The sequence below is a fragment of the Chiloscyllium plagiosum genome, unplaced genomic scaffold (genome assembly GCF_037043375.1).
Source record: "Chiloscyllium plagiosum isolate Xiang-an unplaced genomic scaffold, Cpla_swu_hap1 HiC_scaffold_3, whole genome shotgun sequence".
NCBI lineage: Eukaryota > Metazoa > Chordata > Chondrichthyes > Orectolobiformes > Hemiscylliidae > Chiloscyllium > Chiloscyllium plagiosum.
In genome coordinates, this window is record NW_028270141.1 from 26,662,781 (window position 1) to 26,681,044 (window position 18,264).

The window sequence follows — 18,264 nt, forward strand, 5'->3', positions numbered from 1 at the left end:
ATCACAAACAATAACAACAAAGGTAATCACTATTGCTGCACAAGATTCTTAGTCCCTTGTTCCAAAATCATTAATATTCAATTTAATGTGGAAGGAGATTACTTCATCTTTGTCACCAAATATTTCTCCAAATTTCCAATCGTCAAAGAGATAAAGAAAATTTTGAGTGTGTCCGAGTCATCTTTGGATACGGGTTTACCACCAGCAGCAGAGACCATTTCAGAAGGCAAGTGTGAGTGATCTTCTCATGCCATCTAACTACACTCTCAGATATGTAGGACATACTTGATGAGAAAGAGAGGATGAAAATTGCACATAACTGGCATGTAGGTGCAGAGCTACTTGAATTAAATTACAAAAGGTCAGCATCACATATCCACTGTGGAAATCTAGTAATCCTCAAATGTTTCCAAAGTGCATTGTGAACCCTTGTCTAATGAAATCATGACACCTAATGGAGCAAGGCTGAAGAGTAACGACATTCAACTAAATCTAAAGCATTCCAATTGTGCACAGCAAATATGAAAGAATGTACCCTGATAACGGTAATGTGATGCAACACCAAGACAGCAATCAGTGCACTGGCAACATGTCATCACATCAGGAAAAGCCAAAGGTGAAATCCACATTGCAGCAGATTATACTGTAAGATCTAGTCAAGTTCTAGAACTACTGAACTGATAAATGGACAAGTAGACTTCTCCACTTGTAAAATTTACAATCCCAATCAGTATGTAACTAATTTTGCTGTTATCCAATGTTTCATTGTTTTCACTTGTAGCATATGAGAATACATTTGGAAAATAAGAGAATGTGTTTTTACATTTGGAGTGATGTCCCTTAACAAGTTCAACATGCAAATGAGTTATCTACAGACATCATTATATAACCACAGATTCTCTGCATTATAGCAATCAAAGGGCTGCATCTGGATATTGCACTATATATATTTGGTTAGCTGTAAGTAAATGCACCAGAAGTCTCCAAACAAATGGAGATTTATGTTACATTTAGATAACACAAGAATATTAATACAGTTAGCATTTAGTTATTCAGTCATTTGTTCATCCAGTTTATTTGTTAGTTGTTCATTTTTAGTCTTTCATTTGTTGGTGTTCCATTCAGCAATTCAACAAGATATCAATGTTGTTCTTCACTGTTTTCTACTTGTGAAATCAGCTGCTCATCTGCTCATCAGAATGTGGTACTCAGGGCCATTCACACACTAACAATCACAGTGAACACACTGTTACACTAGACGATACTTGCAAATTATATCACTTCAATAAGGAATATTTACAGACTGAATCTCTACGAATAACTAATTTTAAATCTCATTTGAATTAAAGCATTACTATTCTGCTACAACTGACCAATAGTTTAGTTCCTCAAACAATTTTTTTTTCAGTGTAAGAAGAAGTTTCTGATAATTTGGAAGAAAAACTTTGAAACTTCCTAAACATAGATTGCATTTGGAACACAATGTGATATTTTCATTCACATGAAAATGTAATTCATGCATATGCTGGTAGAGTTCCTATTACTGAATTCACAGTAAGTTGCAGGATACACTTTTATAATAACAGAAACACAATGGCATGTAATGTACCGTATATTACACAATCTGCCTATATTAACAATCCCATTGACCCGTGATCGTGATACACATACAGTCCAATGTGCCTCAGTTAAAACTAGAACCAGGCACATTGGATTAATGCTGTGGCTACACTTCATTTCTCTCCCATTTCAAGTACATACCTGTCCTCAACCCTCCCATTCTTCCATGTGACGTTCATCCCTGTAACATGAATTAATTTTGCCACAACCTTTTGAACAGGCTAACCATGCTAATAGACGAGGACTAATATCATGAAGGTAGTTTTCTTGATGTAGTCCTGTAGATTGCACTTGTGAAATGTCCAAAGCCAAGGCCTGTTAAACTATTTGATCCTCAGTGTTCAAAATTTAAATGTCAGTTAGACAGGTTAAAATTGAAAGTAGCTGGAAATGTGTTGCTGGAAAAGCGCAGCAGGTCAGACAGCATCCAAGGAGCAGGAGAATCGATGTTTCGGGCATGAGCCCTTCTTCAGTGATTCCTGGAGAAAGTTCAGAAAAGATTTCACAGCACAGAGGTGGAACGAATGGAGAGTGTCCTGGGAGTGGTCATTCCCAACAAGCGTTCTTGGACTCTTCATGTGGACGCACTGGTTACAAAGGCCCAACAATGTCTCTTCTTCCTCAGGCAGCTGAGGAAATTTGGCATGATGGCGAATACCCTTGCCAACCTTTACAGGTGGGCCATAGAGAGCATCGTGTCTGGATGTATCACTACCTGGTATGGCAACTGTACCATTTAAGATTGGAGATAGTTACAGAGAGTGGTGAACTCAGCCTGGACAATCACAAAGGTCAACCTCCCATCTATAGAATCCATCTACCAGGCCCGCTGTCCAGGAAAGGCTGCCAACATTCTCAAAGATCCATCTCACCCTGGCAATGTTTTTGTACAACCTGTACCATCGTGGAAAAAGTACAGAAGCCTGAACATACCCACCAGCCAATTTCGAAACAGTTTCTACCCTATAGTTGTTAGAATACTGAATGGATTCACAACCTCTTAACATTTGCCTGTACCTGTGTTTTTGTTTTTGCCGCTGTTTACCTATTATTTGCTTACCTATGCTACTTAATTACATGATCTGCCTGTATTGCTTGCAAGACAAAGCTTTTCACTGTGCCTCGGTACACGTGACAATAAATTCAATTCAATTCAATTCAATTCAACTCAAGATTTACCAGGATGTTGTCAGGAATAGAAGGTTTGAGTTATAATGACTGGGTAAGCGGAAAGTTGTTTTCACTGGAGCATAAGAAGTTGAGGGGTGACCACATAAAAGTTGAGAAAATCATAAGGGGCAATTTTCTGATTCAGTATATGGATGTACCTACTAGAGAAGGTGCAAAACTTCACCTACTCTTGGGAAATAAGGCAGGGCAGGTGACTGAGGTGTCAGTGGGGGAGCACTTTGGGGCCAGCGACCATAATTCTATTTGTTTTAAAATAGTGATGGAAAAGGATAGACCAGATCTAAAAGTTGAAGTTCTAAATTGGAGAAAGGCCAATTTTGACGGTATTAGGCAAGAACTTTCAAAAGCTGATTGGAGGCAGATGTTTGCAGGTAAAGGGACAGCTGGAAAATGGGAAGCCTTCAGAAATGAGACAACAAGAATCCAGAGAAAGTATATTCCTGTCAGGGTGAAAGGGAAGGCTGGTAGGTATAGGGAATGCTGGATGACTAAAGAAATTGAGGGTTTGGTTAGGAAAAAGAAGGAAGCATACGTCAGGTATAGATAGGATAGATCGAGTGAATTCTTAGAAGAGTATAAAGAAAGTAGGAGTATACTTAAGAGGGAAATCAGGAGGGCAAAACGGGGACATGAGATAGCTTTGGCAAATAGAATTAAGGAGAATCCAAAGGGTTTTTACAAATATATTAAGGATAAAAGGGTAACTAGGGAGAGAATAAGGCCCCTCAAAAATCAGCTCAGCAGCCTTTGTGTGGAGCCACAGAAAATGGGGGAGATACTAAATGAATATTTTGCATCAGTAGTTACTGTGGAAAAGGATATGGAAGATATAGACTTGCAAAATGTCTAGATTACAGAGGAGGAAGTGCTGGATGTCTTGAAACGGTTAAAGGTGGATAAATCCCCAGGACCTGATCAGGTGTACCCGAGAACTCTGTGGAAAGCTAGAGAAGTGATTGCTGGGCCTCTTGCTGAGATATTTGTATCATCGATAGTCACAGGTGAGGTGCCGGAAGACTGGAGGTTGGCAAACGTGGTGCCACTGTTTAAGAAGGGCAGTAAAGACAAGCCAGGGAACTACAGACCAGTGAGCCTGACCTCGGTGGTGGGCAAGTTGTTGGAGGGAATCCTGAGGGACAGGATGTACATGTATTTGGAAAGGCAAGGACTGATTCGGGATAGTCAACATGGCTTTGTGCGTGGGAAATCATGTCTCACAAACTTGATTGAGTTTTTTGAAGAAGTAACAAAGAAGTTTGATGAGTGCAGAGCAATAGGTGTGATCTATATGGACTTCAGTAAGGTGTTCGACAAGGTTCCCCATGGGAGACTGATTAGGAAGGTTAGATCTCTCGGAATACAGGGAGAACCAACCATTTGGATACAGAACTGGCTCAAAGGTAGAAGACAAGGGTGGTGGTGGAGGGTTGTTTTTCAGACTGGAGGCCTGTGACCAGTGGAGTGCCACAAGGATCGGTGCTGGGTCCTCTACATTTTGTCACTTACATAAATGATTTGGATGCGAGCATAAGAGGTACAGTTAGTAAGTTTGCAGATGACACCAAAATTGGAGGTGTAGTGGACAGCGAAGAGGGTTACCTCAGATTACAACAGGATCTGGACCAGATGGGCCAATGGGCTGAGAAGTGGCAGATGGAGTTTAATTCAGATAAATCTGACGTGCTGCATTTTGGGAAAGCAAATCTTAGCGGGACTTATACACTTAATGGTAATGTTCTAGGGAGTGTTGCTGAACAAAGAGACCTTGGAGAGCAAGTTCATAGCTCCTTGAAAGTGGAGTCGCAGGTAGATAGGATAGTGAAGAAGGCATTTGGCATGCTTTCCTTTAGTGGTCAGAGTATTGAGTACAGGAGTTGGGAGGTGATGTTGCGGCTGTACAGGACATTGGTTAGGCTACTATTGGAATATTGCATGCAACTCTGGTCTCCTTCCTATCGGAAATGTTGTGAAACTTGAAAGGGCTCAGAAAAGATTTGCAAGGATGTTGCCAGGGTTGGAGGATCTGAGCTACAGGGAGAGGCTGAACAGGCTGGGGCTGTTTTCCCTGGAGCGTCGGAGGCTGAGGGGAGACCTTATAAAGGTTTACAAAATTATGAGGGGCATGGATATGATAAATAGACAAAGTCTTTTCCCTGGGGTGGGGGAGTCCAGAACTAGAGGGCAGAGGTTTAGAGTGAGAGGGGAAAGATTTAAAAGAGACCTAAGGGGCAACATTTTCATGCAGAGGGTGGTACGTCTTTGGAATGAGTTGCCAGAGGATGTGGTGGAGGCTGGTACAATTGCAACATTTAAGAGACATTTGGATGGGTATATGAATAGGAAGGGTTTGGAGGGATATGGGCCGGGTGCTGGCAGGTGGAACTAGATTGTTCGGCATGGACGGGTTGGACCAAAGGGTCTGTTTCCATGCTGTACATCTCTATGATTCCATGACTCTATAAAGTGAATAGCAAAGGTCTCTTCCCTCTGGTGGGGCAGTTCAGAATAAGGGGGTGTATTTTTTAAGATGAAAGGAGAAAAATTTAAAAAGGACAAATGGGGCAACTTTTTTACACAATGTGGTTGATATGTGGAATGGACTGACAGAGGATGTGGTAGATGCAGATACGGTCACAACGTTTAAAAGACATTTGGATAAGTACATGAATAGGAAAGGTTTGAAGGGTTTTGGACCAAATGCAGGCAAGTAGGATGAGTTTCATTTGGGAATATGTTCGACATGGATTAGTCGCACTGAAGGCTCTGTAATGTGAAAAACAGGACTTTGACAAAATTATATTTTACCTTTGGAATAACTATTATTGTCTTTTAGAAGTAATTCCTTACTTAAGATGCTAGAATACTCTTTAAGGAACTATATATGTGTAAGAATTATCACAGTTTTCATTAAAGGAGATTTCCTTTAAAGAGTTTCAATACATCAGAGAGCAATGTCTTTAAAAATTGATCCAAAGTTGAAAGGTTCAAAGGGTTTAATTTACTTTTGGCATGCTGAGAGGGGAAAATAAGAATAAATTGTAAGTTACATCAGATAGCATAGGTAATTGCACCTGGTGTTACTGTGAAAATATTTTTGAGCTATATTGCATTAATAGTAACACAGAAACTTGTAAAATCACATATGTTATATAACTGATGTTTGACCATTGAAGTTGGTGTGAAGTTGTAAATGAAATAATAGGACTGAGTACATTTAAAAAATTATCAAGCCAGCAGATTACAGAAAGGTAACGTTTCCTGTTGATTCCATACAGATTCTGCCCAATAACGTGAGACAGGGCGAGAATGGCTTTTATGGATTTGAAGACAATCCAATAAACGAGCCTATAAAAACTGGTACAGTCATTCTGTGCTCACTCCAGGGAGTGCTCAGAATAGGCTAATGTTTGGGTAAAGTCATGTCTTAATTATATTAATGACCCCAAGATGAGACCACTGTCAGGGGCTATCAGATATGAGAAAGTGAGGACTGCAGATGCTGGAGATCAGAGCTGAAAATGTGTTGCTGGAAAAGCACAGCAGGTCAGGCAGCATCCGAGGAGCAGGAGAATCGACGTTTTGGGCATGAGCTCTTCTTCATGCCATTCCTGAAGAAGGGCTCATGCTTGAAACATCGATTCTCCTGCTCCTTGGATGCTGCCTGACCCGATATCTGATATGCCAAAGATACAGCCTAATTGTCCAAACTGCAATAAGCAAACTAAAATTTTGAGTCGAAGTGTAATCTCATTCTTGGTCAGTTCAGCTGCTTGGTATATTTCAAGCATTTTGCTGTCAAAATTAAGCCAATTTAATTACAAACCACACAAATTTACACTCGAAAGTTAATAATGAGGAATAAAAAAGGTATAATCTTTTCGAGGTCTGAATGACATAACTCATAGAGATTATTATGCTGCAATTGTGCAAGGCCGATCTTGACTTATTCCAAATTGATAGGACTCGTCTTGGTGCACAACAGGCTCTTATAGATGGGGCAGGAGGTGGGGAGATGCCTGTGAATTCTGGGATTTTTCTCTAATTGGTGAATAGTTCTGAAACAGTGCATGGTAAGATGGATCAGAAATTGGATATGGCAGAAGTTATGGGTAAACAGTTAATGCGGCACTTTGGTAAGATAGGCCTCATGGCAAAAATAAAACCCTTCAAAAGACACAACGCAACTTAGACTTTGCCAAAAATTGTAAGATTCAGCCCAGAGTCTTGACGTTTGACTGTACAAACATATTTCTAGGTGTATATATTTAAAATGTTGATTCAGACACTTTAAACAGTCTCTGAATTTTAAAATGCATTTTATGATATGATTGTGCAACCTTAGCAATTCTCCCAGATTGTAGTATAATTCCTTTACTCCTGGTGATTATAGCATATATTTTTTTCCTGTTTATATTGCACTGAATTCCAATCCCCAATGAGACACCACATTTACCTTGAGTGATTGTCTATATTTTCAGGTCTTGTTTTAACTAAAAGTCCCATGACTAGTTAAGTTCATGATTGCTGCTACTGATTACTAACCTTATCATTTATAACTTCAATATTTGTCTTTTTGAACAAAGACACCACCAGCCTTAAATCCTGAATGGAAATGGACTAGAGAAATACATTTGAATAAAGGTGCAGTAGGCATCTGTTCACTTGAACCAGCATTATAGATTTTGCATTTTTTTCTGCTATAGTTAGCTTGGGAAGCCTTGTGCAAAATAAAAAAAAATCTAACCCAAGCTTAGTAGATACAAAATCAATAAAGATTTTGACTGATGTGATATGAATGTAATATTGGGCTCTGCAGTCTTTAGCTCAGTTAACTGCATAGAAAGAATTCAAAATATAGAACCAAGAAATTAGCTTGTAAAATTGCATTTAACTAACTTCAGAAGATGATTAACCATTCTTTCAACAATTCTTAAATACATTTATTTGCCAGACTGTTACTGATCTTCCTCAATTTGGTCTGACCTCCTTCATCTCATTACTATAATCTTTCTTCCCTTTTCCATGTTACCCCAAATGTAACATTGTCTCTTCTTAACTGGCAATAAACAACATGAACACAGTTCCTTTAAGAAGTCTGAAGTTCTGATGAAGAGTCACCAGACTAGAAATGTTAACTCTGCTTTCTTCTCACAAATGCTCCCAGACTTGCTGAATTTCTCCAGCAATTTCTGTTTTTATTGCTTTCAGAAGTCAATCTGTATTGCCTTTGAAATCCTCAGCAAGAGTTAATATCCATGGAATGTTCTTAACACTCTCTAAAATGAAGCCAACTCAATGTAATTCCCTGTGAAGGAGATGGATGTTATACAAATCACCAGCTGTCATCCTTTGAAGGTTAAAGATTCCTTTACATGTCTTCTCATTCTATCTGTCACCTTCATTTGTTTGACACATACTACAGAATTAATATAACAAACAAAAGTTAATGACTACAAGATCTGCTCTCTCAATATAATAGTGTTCCAGGGCTTATTCTGGAGTGAATACAAGCCAGAATGTTTGCAATGCAGTAGGAAGGTAAGGTGTTTATGGGCAGATGTCTCATGGGGAGTGGGGGTGGGGGGTGGGGGCGGGGGGAGCAGGGAGGACAATCATGGTTTGGAGGGTCCATGACTGGGGAGAGTCACAGTGAAATCAGGACCCAAAGTCTGTGTGTGTGTGCGTGCGTGCATGAGAGAGAGATCGGGCTGGTCAGTGTTTTTGAGTAATTTGGTGATGGCAAGGGTGATTACGGTGAGTTGGGTTAAGGTGGAGGGGATCAGTTTATGTAGTGGGAGACCAATCATGTGATAGAAAAAAAATTGCTTAGGGATCGTAATGAAGTATTGCTGCTCCATGTGGTCACTGAGTAGTACTGCATAAGCATTATGGAAGGGATTAAACATAAGGCATAGAAACTCCTTAAAATATTCAAATAAGTGACTCAGCTACTTGAGGATAAATCTACAGGTGAACAGTGGAAGGTATTCAAAAAACTTGAAGGGAGTAGAGGAGCAAAATGTTCCCTTTAGGGTGAAATATAAGAATAACAAGCCCAAGAAACATGAATATCTAGGAATATTCAGGATTGGATAAAAAGGAAAAAGATGATATATGATAGTTGCAAAGTGATCAAAATATCCTAGAGGGCTGTAGAAATTGCAGCTCAGGAAAGCAATTAGGAAAGCAAAGAGAGGGCATAAGAAAATACTACCATGCCAAAATAGGGAGAGTCACAGCATAATCTACACATACATTGAAGGGAAGAGAATAACCAGGGAGAGAGCAGGACTTACTAGGGATCAAAGAGGTAAGCTGTACAAGAAGCCAGATAACAGTGTTGAGTGAATACTTCATATCTGTTTTTTCTTGGGAGACAGAGGATGCAAGCACAGAATTTGAGCAGTTGGACAGCAAAGGTCTTGAGAAGATTGCTATAACAAGCGAGAAAATATTGGAGGTTTTGGTGGATTTAAAAATAGACACATCCCCATGTCTTATCAGTTGTATCGCAGGCTACTGTGGGAGATACTGGAGGAAATTACAGGGGCCTGACTGAAAACTTTAAATACTCTCTGGTCACACAGGAGGTACAACACTCCCTAACTGGAGTTGTTAGACTGGTCTAATCAGGGATCCCTGGGTGACAGATTAAAAATAAGTGTCGGTGCTGGGGAAAAAATAAGCACTACCGCAGTTAGGCGGTAGTGTGGGGGTTTAATATATACAAAACAAAAAAAAAGAAAAAAGAGAAAAATAAATAAACAGGAGTCTCAGGGATAAAAAAAATATAAGTGTCAGACATCCTGTTAACTCTGATAGCTGACTCTGAGGGAGCTGAATCAGTGTCAAAGACTCTCCACATATAAATAGATGGTGAATTGGTGATGGGATACCAACTTCTGTAGAGTTATTTCATGTGGGATCCAGGCCAACTTGGCAAAGTTGCATGATTCTATGATGTCCTGCAGGTTCAGCCACATTCCCTACCATTAAAATATAACTGGGCAGATTTAAAGGCAGTGTGTTTTGGTTTGATTTTTAAAACTATTTTAACATCACACCAGACATACCACACCTCTTTTTGTTTAATTTTTTGATACTAAAACTAAATTGAAATGGATGGTGTCAAAATTATTTAAAAATTCAATACATAAATAATCTTTGAATATAACAAAACTAACGCTACTTATACTGGATGTGAAATGGGGTAACAAAATGATTACAACTGAAAAGGATTGACAATGTGAGTTTGCTGATTTTCTAATCATCTCCAAAACATCACCTCTACTTTTCAACTCACCCATCAAAACCCAAATCAGTGTTTTCATCATCGTAGGGCTTGGCTTAGCCAATCGTGTTTTGGCTTATATGCTCCAAAAATGATCACTCAGCAATGCTGTAGCCCTTGTTTTATCCACAGTACCAATCTAACTGGTCTCTGAAGGTTAGCAAATTGAATTTCCCTTCTTTATCCACTCTGAACACTTTCTGAACCACTGGACACATAGTACACCTTCAATCATATATGCTGAAATATAATCTGTGCTGCTTTGGCATTGTCCAAATTTTGCATTCCTTCTCCTATATCAGAATGAAGGTGGTGTGATTTCACAATGGCATATGCAACCTGGTTCTGGGATTTAGACCCCTATTTTGATCTTTTAGAATTTTTGTGGTCCCCAGAATAAGGATACAAGTACCAAAGTCAAAATCTTTGATCCTGCCCTGGCATATTCCAAAGCCATTTCATCCACCCCACTCTGGAGGGAGACAGATTTTTTTCAGGAAACATGGTTCACACCTCCTCAGAGGATCATAAAACTAGCCTTTGGTGATTGTAAATGTGCTACCAACTTCACCTGTCATAGTTAGATGGAGCAGATACATTGAAGGCTGTTTCAATGCAATGTTTTAGACTGGGACTTCATTCTTTAAAGGTGACTGTCAATTAAATTGACCAGGACTGTAAAGTCATAGAGTTATTACAGCATGGAAATGTGTCCTTGTCGATCATCAAGCATCTATTTGTTCTAATCCCATTTTCCAGCACTTGGCCTGTCCTTCAATACTATAGCATTTCAAGTACTCATTTAAATACTTAACTTTCTCAAGGGTTCTTGAGCCTCTACCACCCTTTCAGACAGTGATTGCCTGATACCCACTACCCTCTGGGTGAACAAAGTATTTCTTCAAATCTCCTCTAGACTTCTTACTCCTTGTTTTAATTCTATGCATCCCAACATTAATCCCTTTACTGAGGAGACAGATTTCTCCCTATCTACCCTGTGTCTAGACCTCCAAACTGTGCCCATCTTAATCTGATCAGCCCAAGCAACATCCTGATGAATGTTCTCTCCACCTTCTATAGTGCAGCCACATCCTTCCTGTAATGTGATGACCAGAATTGCACATATTACTCAAGCCATTGCCTAACATGCCATACAAAACCAACATAACTTTTTGGTTCTTGTATTCAATGTCTTGACTAATAAAGCCAATTACCTCATATAACTTCTTCATACTTTATCTACCTGCATGTTTTTGCAATTATGCAAACGTTCACACTCATTTGAATATTTTCTCCATTGGAGTAAATTCTTTTCTGCATTCAAACCAATAATGAATCTCCCATTTCAATAACTCACATTGCACTCATGCTATTATTTCTGGGCCTGCTGAAAATAGGATCATAGAGTGACAGAGTCATACAGCACAGAAACAGACACTTTGGTCTAACTTGTCTGGGCAGCATTTGGTCCATAACCCTCTCAACCCTTTCTATTCATATACCCATCCAGATGCCTTTTAAATGTTATAATTGTACCCGCCTCCACCACTAAATATTCCAATAAAACACAACATAAGCTGAAGGAACAACATCTCATGTTCTGTTTCGACATGTTACAAACTCTTGGGCTGAATATTGAATTCACAACTTATGACCCTTACCACATGACACCTGCCTTCCATTTTCCTTCCATTATTACCTCCCACTTCTCCACAGCCTTGCTTTGATTGTGTTTTGTTTACTTTGCCCTCAACACAGAGATCCCATTTTCTCACCCTCAAAATTTGTCCAGTGGGCAGTACAGTGGCTCCATGGTTAGCACTGCTGCCTCACAGCACCAGGGTCCCAGGTTCGATTCCAGCCTTGGGTGACTGTCTGTGTGGAGTTTGCACATTTTCCCCATGTCTGCGTGGGTTTCCTCTGGGTGCTCCGGTTTCCTCCCACAATCCAAAAAGATGTGCAGGGCAGGTGAATTGGCCATGCTAAATTGACATAGTGTTAGGTGCATTAGTCAGAAGGGTGGATTGCTCTTCGGAGGGTCGGTGTGGACTGGTTGGGCCAAGGGGCCTGTTTCCACACTGTAGGGAATCTAATCTAATCTGTATTCTTTTTAACAGTAACATTTTTTTGAGTGAATTCCATGGGCAAGATTTTCTCCTGTCTATATGTAGTGAGAGAGGTAGCAAGAATGGGGAAATAATGGGGTGAGTTGTCCTGGGAGTAAAACTCACCCCTTTCTTGCAACCTCACAAATTCATAGAATTCCTATAGTGCAGAAAGAGGCCATTTGGTCCATTGGGTCTGCACTGACCCTTCAAAGAGCCTCTTACCCAAATGAATCCCATCCCTCCTAACTCCATGGGGGGGGGGGGGGGTTTACCATGAACTACCCACAGAACCTGTACGTCCCTGGACATTATGGGCATGTTTACCATGACCAATCCACCTCACCAGCACATCTTCGGACTGTAGGAAGTTAGGTGGATTGCTCCTGATGGAAACCCATGCAGACACAGGGAGAATGTGCAAACTCTCCTCAGTTGCCCAACAATGGAATTGAACTCAGGTCCCTGAAGCAGTAGTGCTAACCACTGAGCCTATGTGCAGCCCATTAGTTATTTAAAGGCGGGAAGGTTGACAGATGACTTTCTTAATACACCAGCAATTAAGGCCCCGAAGTGGTCAATTTTGGCTAGTTAAGGGCCTCAGGTTGTCACCCAGGAGTTGAGAAAGATGTGTAGCTTTTTAAATAGGAGACTAGGATGGCCTTTCTGCTGGGTTGGTGGAGAGGGGGATGGGTAGCAGGGGCAGCAGGCATAGTCAAAGTCACAAATCTGGGACAAGTGGTAGCCACTGAAAGTCAACTCCATCCTTGCTTCTGACTCACCACCCCCTGAGAAAAATATAAAAAATGTTTCATGACTGGATCCCCTGAAGCATTGGCCACCACCAAAGGGTTTTAGGACCCAGATTTAGGCCTTTGGTTGGTTAGCAGCTTCCCCTGTTATCACCAGTGATTCACCAAGGAAATTGCTGAAGTGCTGCCTATCAGCTCTTAATGAACTGATTGGTGGAAGATACAGCCAATTTTCGTAATGGTAGGGGCAGTGGATTCATTGCCAACAACATTTCCAAAGATATTTCATAAAAAAATGAAGAAATTCCATCTTAGGTACACTTAAACATCATGAAATAACAGACTTGCAGTATTTTGAACTTCATGTGCAGGAACCCAGAATTCCTACAAATGTTCTGCAGCAATAGCAAAAATAATTTATTTTTAAAAAAATCAATTTTTCCTTCTAAGGTGAATCCTTCTCATTCACTTATAAAAATGATCAATTTTATTTTAATGGGTTTGGCATTTTCGACCATCTATTGACCTAACTAGCTGTCTTTCTATTTGCATAACTAAAAGTCTTGCATCTGAAATGTGATCATATGTGGCATGGGTAAGAGTCTTATTTCAAGTCTGACATTTAAAATACCAATTGACTTGAATACAATTGTCATAAAAAATGACACTTTTGAACAAACCAGTCAATTTAATAAAATAACATTCATAATTAATGAACATCTTATCGCAGAAACAATGGGGCAGAATCTTCATTCATCCCAGAGTAAATGTGCAGAGCAGTCTTATCCTTCAAAATGCATGAGATACTAATTGCCTCAAATCTGAATGAACTCACATGAAACCTATTCATGAACAACCAACAAATCAGAAACATAAGAACTCTGAATAGTGATTATAAGATCACTAGTCTTATGATGGATTGAAAGTAGTGTTGATGAAAGTTCATTAGCCTGAAATATTAAAACTGTTCCTCTCTTTTCCTCTCATACTTTCTCTCTCCCTCACTTTCCCTTTCTCTCTTTCTTTCTTTTTCTCTTTCTGTCCCTCTGTTTCTCTTCTTTCTCCTTCTTTCTCACCTTCACTTTCTTTCTCTCTCTTCCTTTCTCTTTGTCTCTCACACTCTTTTTCGATCATTTTCACAGTCTTTCTGACTGTGCACTTGGATGCACAGGATGAAGCAACACTGACAGTCCAAATTGGAGAAACATCCATGGATGGCATGGTGGCTCAGTAGATAGTACTGCTACCTCACAGCACCAGGGATACAGGTTTGATTCCAGCCTCAGGTGACTATTTGTGTGGAGTTTGCTTGTTTTCACCGTGTTTGCATGGGTTTCCTCCAGGTGCTCCAGTTTCCTCCCATAAGTCCATAGATGTGCAGGTTAGGTGAAATGGCTGTGCTAAATTGCCAATAGTATTCAGGGATGTGCATTAGTCAGGGGAAATGTAGCGCAATAGGGTAGGGGAATGGGTCTGGGTGGGTTACAATGTAGACTTGTTTGGTCAAATGGCCTGTTTCCACACTTGCAGGGATTCTATGATCCAAAGACCAAGGACTCAAATAAATTTACAATATTCATAGCTGCTACTGGTCTGCTTGAGGTTTGTCTAACACCACATCCACAAACATTCTCTTCCTCCATCACTGACACATGGGGCAGCAATGTGTACCATCTCGAAGATAAACTACAGAAATTTACCAACGCTCCTAAGGCAGTATCTTCCAAACCCATGACCACTTCCATCAAGAAGGTCCAGGCAGCATGTGCATGGGAACACCACCACCACCACCTGTAGGTTCCTCTCCAAATCACTCATCCACCTGATTTGGAAATATATTGTTGTTCCTTCACTGTCATTGGATCAAAACTTTGAAGTCCTGCCCTAACAGCATTGTGGGTCTACCAACACCAAATGGATTGCAGCAGTTCAAAAAGACAGTTCACAACTACCCTCTGAAGGGAAATGTGCATGAGCAATAAATGTGGCCCAACTAACAAGAGCCCTTATCCTAATAATGAATGAAAAAGAAAATTAGCTATGGGCAGCATCTCCCCTCCCTAAACAGGTGTGAACAAGAAAGAAAACGTGGAAAAATGCAGTGAGAATGAAAACACAGATTCTTAATGTCGAGGAAAATAAAATTTCTGATTTTCCACTCGGGGATTTAAATGGTGACTTCAGAATCTCATTGCTAAGAGGTGTGCCTTATTTACATGTGATTACATCTCACGAAAGCCCTAACTTGCCTTATTTATATGCCACTTCTAAAGTCTTTCACCAACAAACTAGATGGTGCAAATTTGACCATAATCCTTATGTATGTTAGCTGAGTAATGGGTGCCTGTGGCTTGTCATGCAACTGCTTCTTCATAATAATGTCCCTGCATGGTGTATTGCTACCAAACCTCCCTGAAATCTTCACTCACCCAAGTTGGTAACAGCAAGTCAACAGTTTCTCCACATCAACCGCATACCCTCAGACCAACTTGAATGTCACTTCAGCATTTCAAAACTTTACCTTGGCCTGAGGGATACCCATGACTTGAATTCCAGATTGTATTTGCATGCATGGACACACATTAACACAGGATGCATCTTATGTATATTTGCATGATTTCTTAACGCTCACTAACATTGTGCTTACGTGGAGACTGCCAGTCTTTGCCTATTAAAATTGTTTCTTAGCACATATTCAGTGACTTCAGCTCTGACTTATAGTCTGCTAGCTTCTGTACTGTTTCCATCATATTTTTTACATTGAGGGAGAGGCAGGCAGCGTGTGACGGTGAAGCGTGGTGTGCCCTGAACATTTATCTCACCAAGGCTCACAGGCTACGTATCTCATTATTACAGGCACCATGTCCACTCAATGACTGTCACTCATCCTGGTTATGGGGATGAACACATTGCTCTGATGCTCCATGTTATGTCAATGTCACACCAGCACCTTGTGCCAGATGTTAATATAGCAAACACATTTCATATGCATTAAGCAAATGGCCATGTATGAAAATCAAAGGGAAGTGATCCATTATGGAGTGAGGGGAATTAAAGTTAGTCAGTGGGGTAGGGCAAAGTCAGGCACTTATTCCTACCAGACTTTGAGGATCTTTGTTCATACAGCCTAATAATTGGGCTATGGTCAGTGCTACAGGTCAAACGTAACCAGACTACAGATTAGAGGTAGATCAGTCAAGCTGCTGTCTGGATTTCAGTCAGAATCTGGGTATATTTCCTACAGTTAGACCAAAGAAGAGATTGAATTGAATGGAAAAGCAATTACTGCTCATGCATGACAAGAGAGATGGTAAAGCATCTTCAGTGAGGGAATGGGGAACGCAGAGGGCAGGATGGGCGAGTAGATTGGGTGGAGAAGATGGATGACAGTCATTGAATGGACATGACACATGTTTTAGTGAGGGTTGTAGTCAATGAACCTTAGTGAGATACATTTGCAATGGCAGTTTTGGAGTGTAATGAGTACAGAAGTTGGGAGGTCATGTTGCGGCTGTACAGGATGTTGGTTAGGCCATTTTTGGAATATTGCTTGCAATTCTGGTCTCCTTCCTATCGGAAGGATGTTGTGAAACTTGCAAGGGTTCAGAAAAGATTTATAAGGATGTTACCAGGGTTGGAGGATTTGAGTGAGAGGGACAGGTTGAATAGACTCGGGCTGTTTTCCCTGGAGTATTGGAGGCTGACGGGTGACCTTATAGAAGTTTATAAAATCATGGGGAAGATCGATGGGATAAATAGATAAGGTCTTTTCCCTGGAGTGGGGGAGTCCAGAAATAGAGGGCATAGGTTTAGGGTGAAAGGGGAAAGATATAAAAGAGACCCAAGGGGTAATTTTTTCACGCAGAGGGTAGTACATGTATGAATGAGCTGCCAGAGGAAGTGGCTCCTCAATCTTTCTGGTGAGCTAGTTAGCTACATTTTAATTGGAGTGACATATAAATGCATGCTAAAAGAATCATTAAGTCTTTCTTGCAGCTATCCAGAAAGGTTGGAAAGGGGTGAGATTATACACCCCTCCTCACTGAGAACTAGGCCAGTATTTTAAGCTCTACTCCATTTTCAGAGTTTGTAACACATACACATATTCTTGCTGATCCAATGTTCAAAGCAGGTCAGACATCAACTTGCAGCCTCCACCTCTTATTAGGAAAAGAGATCATTCTTCACTGCTGCAAAATATGAATTGAAGTGATGAGTTCATACACTTTGTACAAGGCTAAGGGGAGGATGGGATGGGATGTGAGGGGGATGGAAATAAAGATAAGGTGGAAGAACAGAGGCTGAGGTGAAACAGTATGTCCTTGCAAAGATTAAAGGATAGAAAGTGAACCAAGGTCCCTATCTCTGAGCCAGGAGGCCCAAGTTAAAAATGGACCTGCTCCAGAGGTGTGTCATAATATCATTGAACATATTGATCAGAAAGTAGAAAACCAACATGATAAGATTAGAATAGAGTGCCCAGTGATATCAAAGAGATGGATACACTGTTAGGTATTGGCAGAGGAAAATGTCATGGTAATGGATATCGACAGTCTCAGAGAGGAAATGGTGTTAGAAGTTCTGATAGGTTCAAATAGACTCTGTCAGATTTCGTTGGATTTTTATTTTTATACATGTAACAGTTAATGATCCACCATATTGATTGAATCATATGTAGTCAAAATTGCACACTTCTCAAGTAAGTCTGTATGCATCAGGCATTTAATTGTGTGTAAAATACTGGACTGGACACACACCCACTCCACACTGCCCCTTGCCTGTCCCTGACAATTTCGCTTGGAATAAGGCTGGATATCACTGGATAATTGGTCTGTTAAGCCTATCACTCATCCTACATAAGTCTTAACTTCCACGTGTGCACACTCCTTCCACGCCCTTCTAATCTAGGTGCCAACAGAAGTTAGCACTGTGTTGCTGATCGATTTTTCCACCATCTATTCTATTCCAAATACTCTGCCCCCCGTTGTGGTTCTGTTCGCCGAGCTGGAAGTTTTTGTTGCAAACGTTTCGTCCCCTGGCGAGGCGACATCATCAGTGCTTGGGAGCCTCCTGCGAAGCGCTTCTTTGATGTTTCCTCCGGTGTTTATAGTGACAACCGGAAGCGGCAGGGACAGACCACTATAAACACCGGAGGAAACATCAAAGAAGCGCTTCGCAGGAGGCTCCCAAGCACTGATGATGTCGCCTAGCCAGGGGACGAAACATTTGCAACAAAAACTTCCAGCTCAGCGAACAGAACCACAACAACGAGCACCCGAGCTACAAATCTTCGCACAAACTTTGA

At 40.5% G+C, this 18,264-nt stretch overlaps 1 protein-coding gene across 2 annotated transcripts in view; it reads right to left on the reverse strand.

The window, feature by feature from the left end:
- The window catches only part of sntg2 (syntrophin, gamma 2), a 1,097,028-nt gene that overhangs the window by 516,049 nt on the left and 562,715 nt on the right, over window positions 1-18,264 (reverse strand). The window lies entirely within an intron of this gene.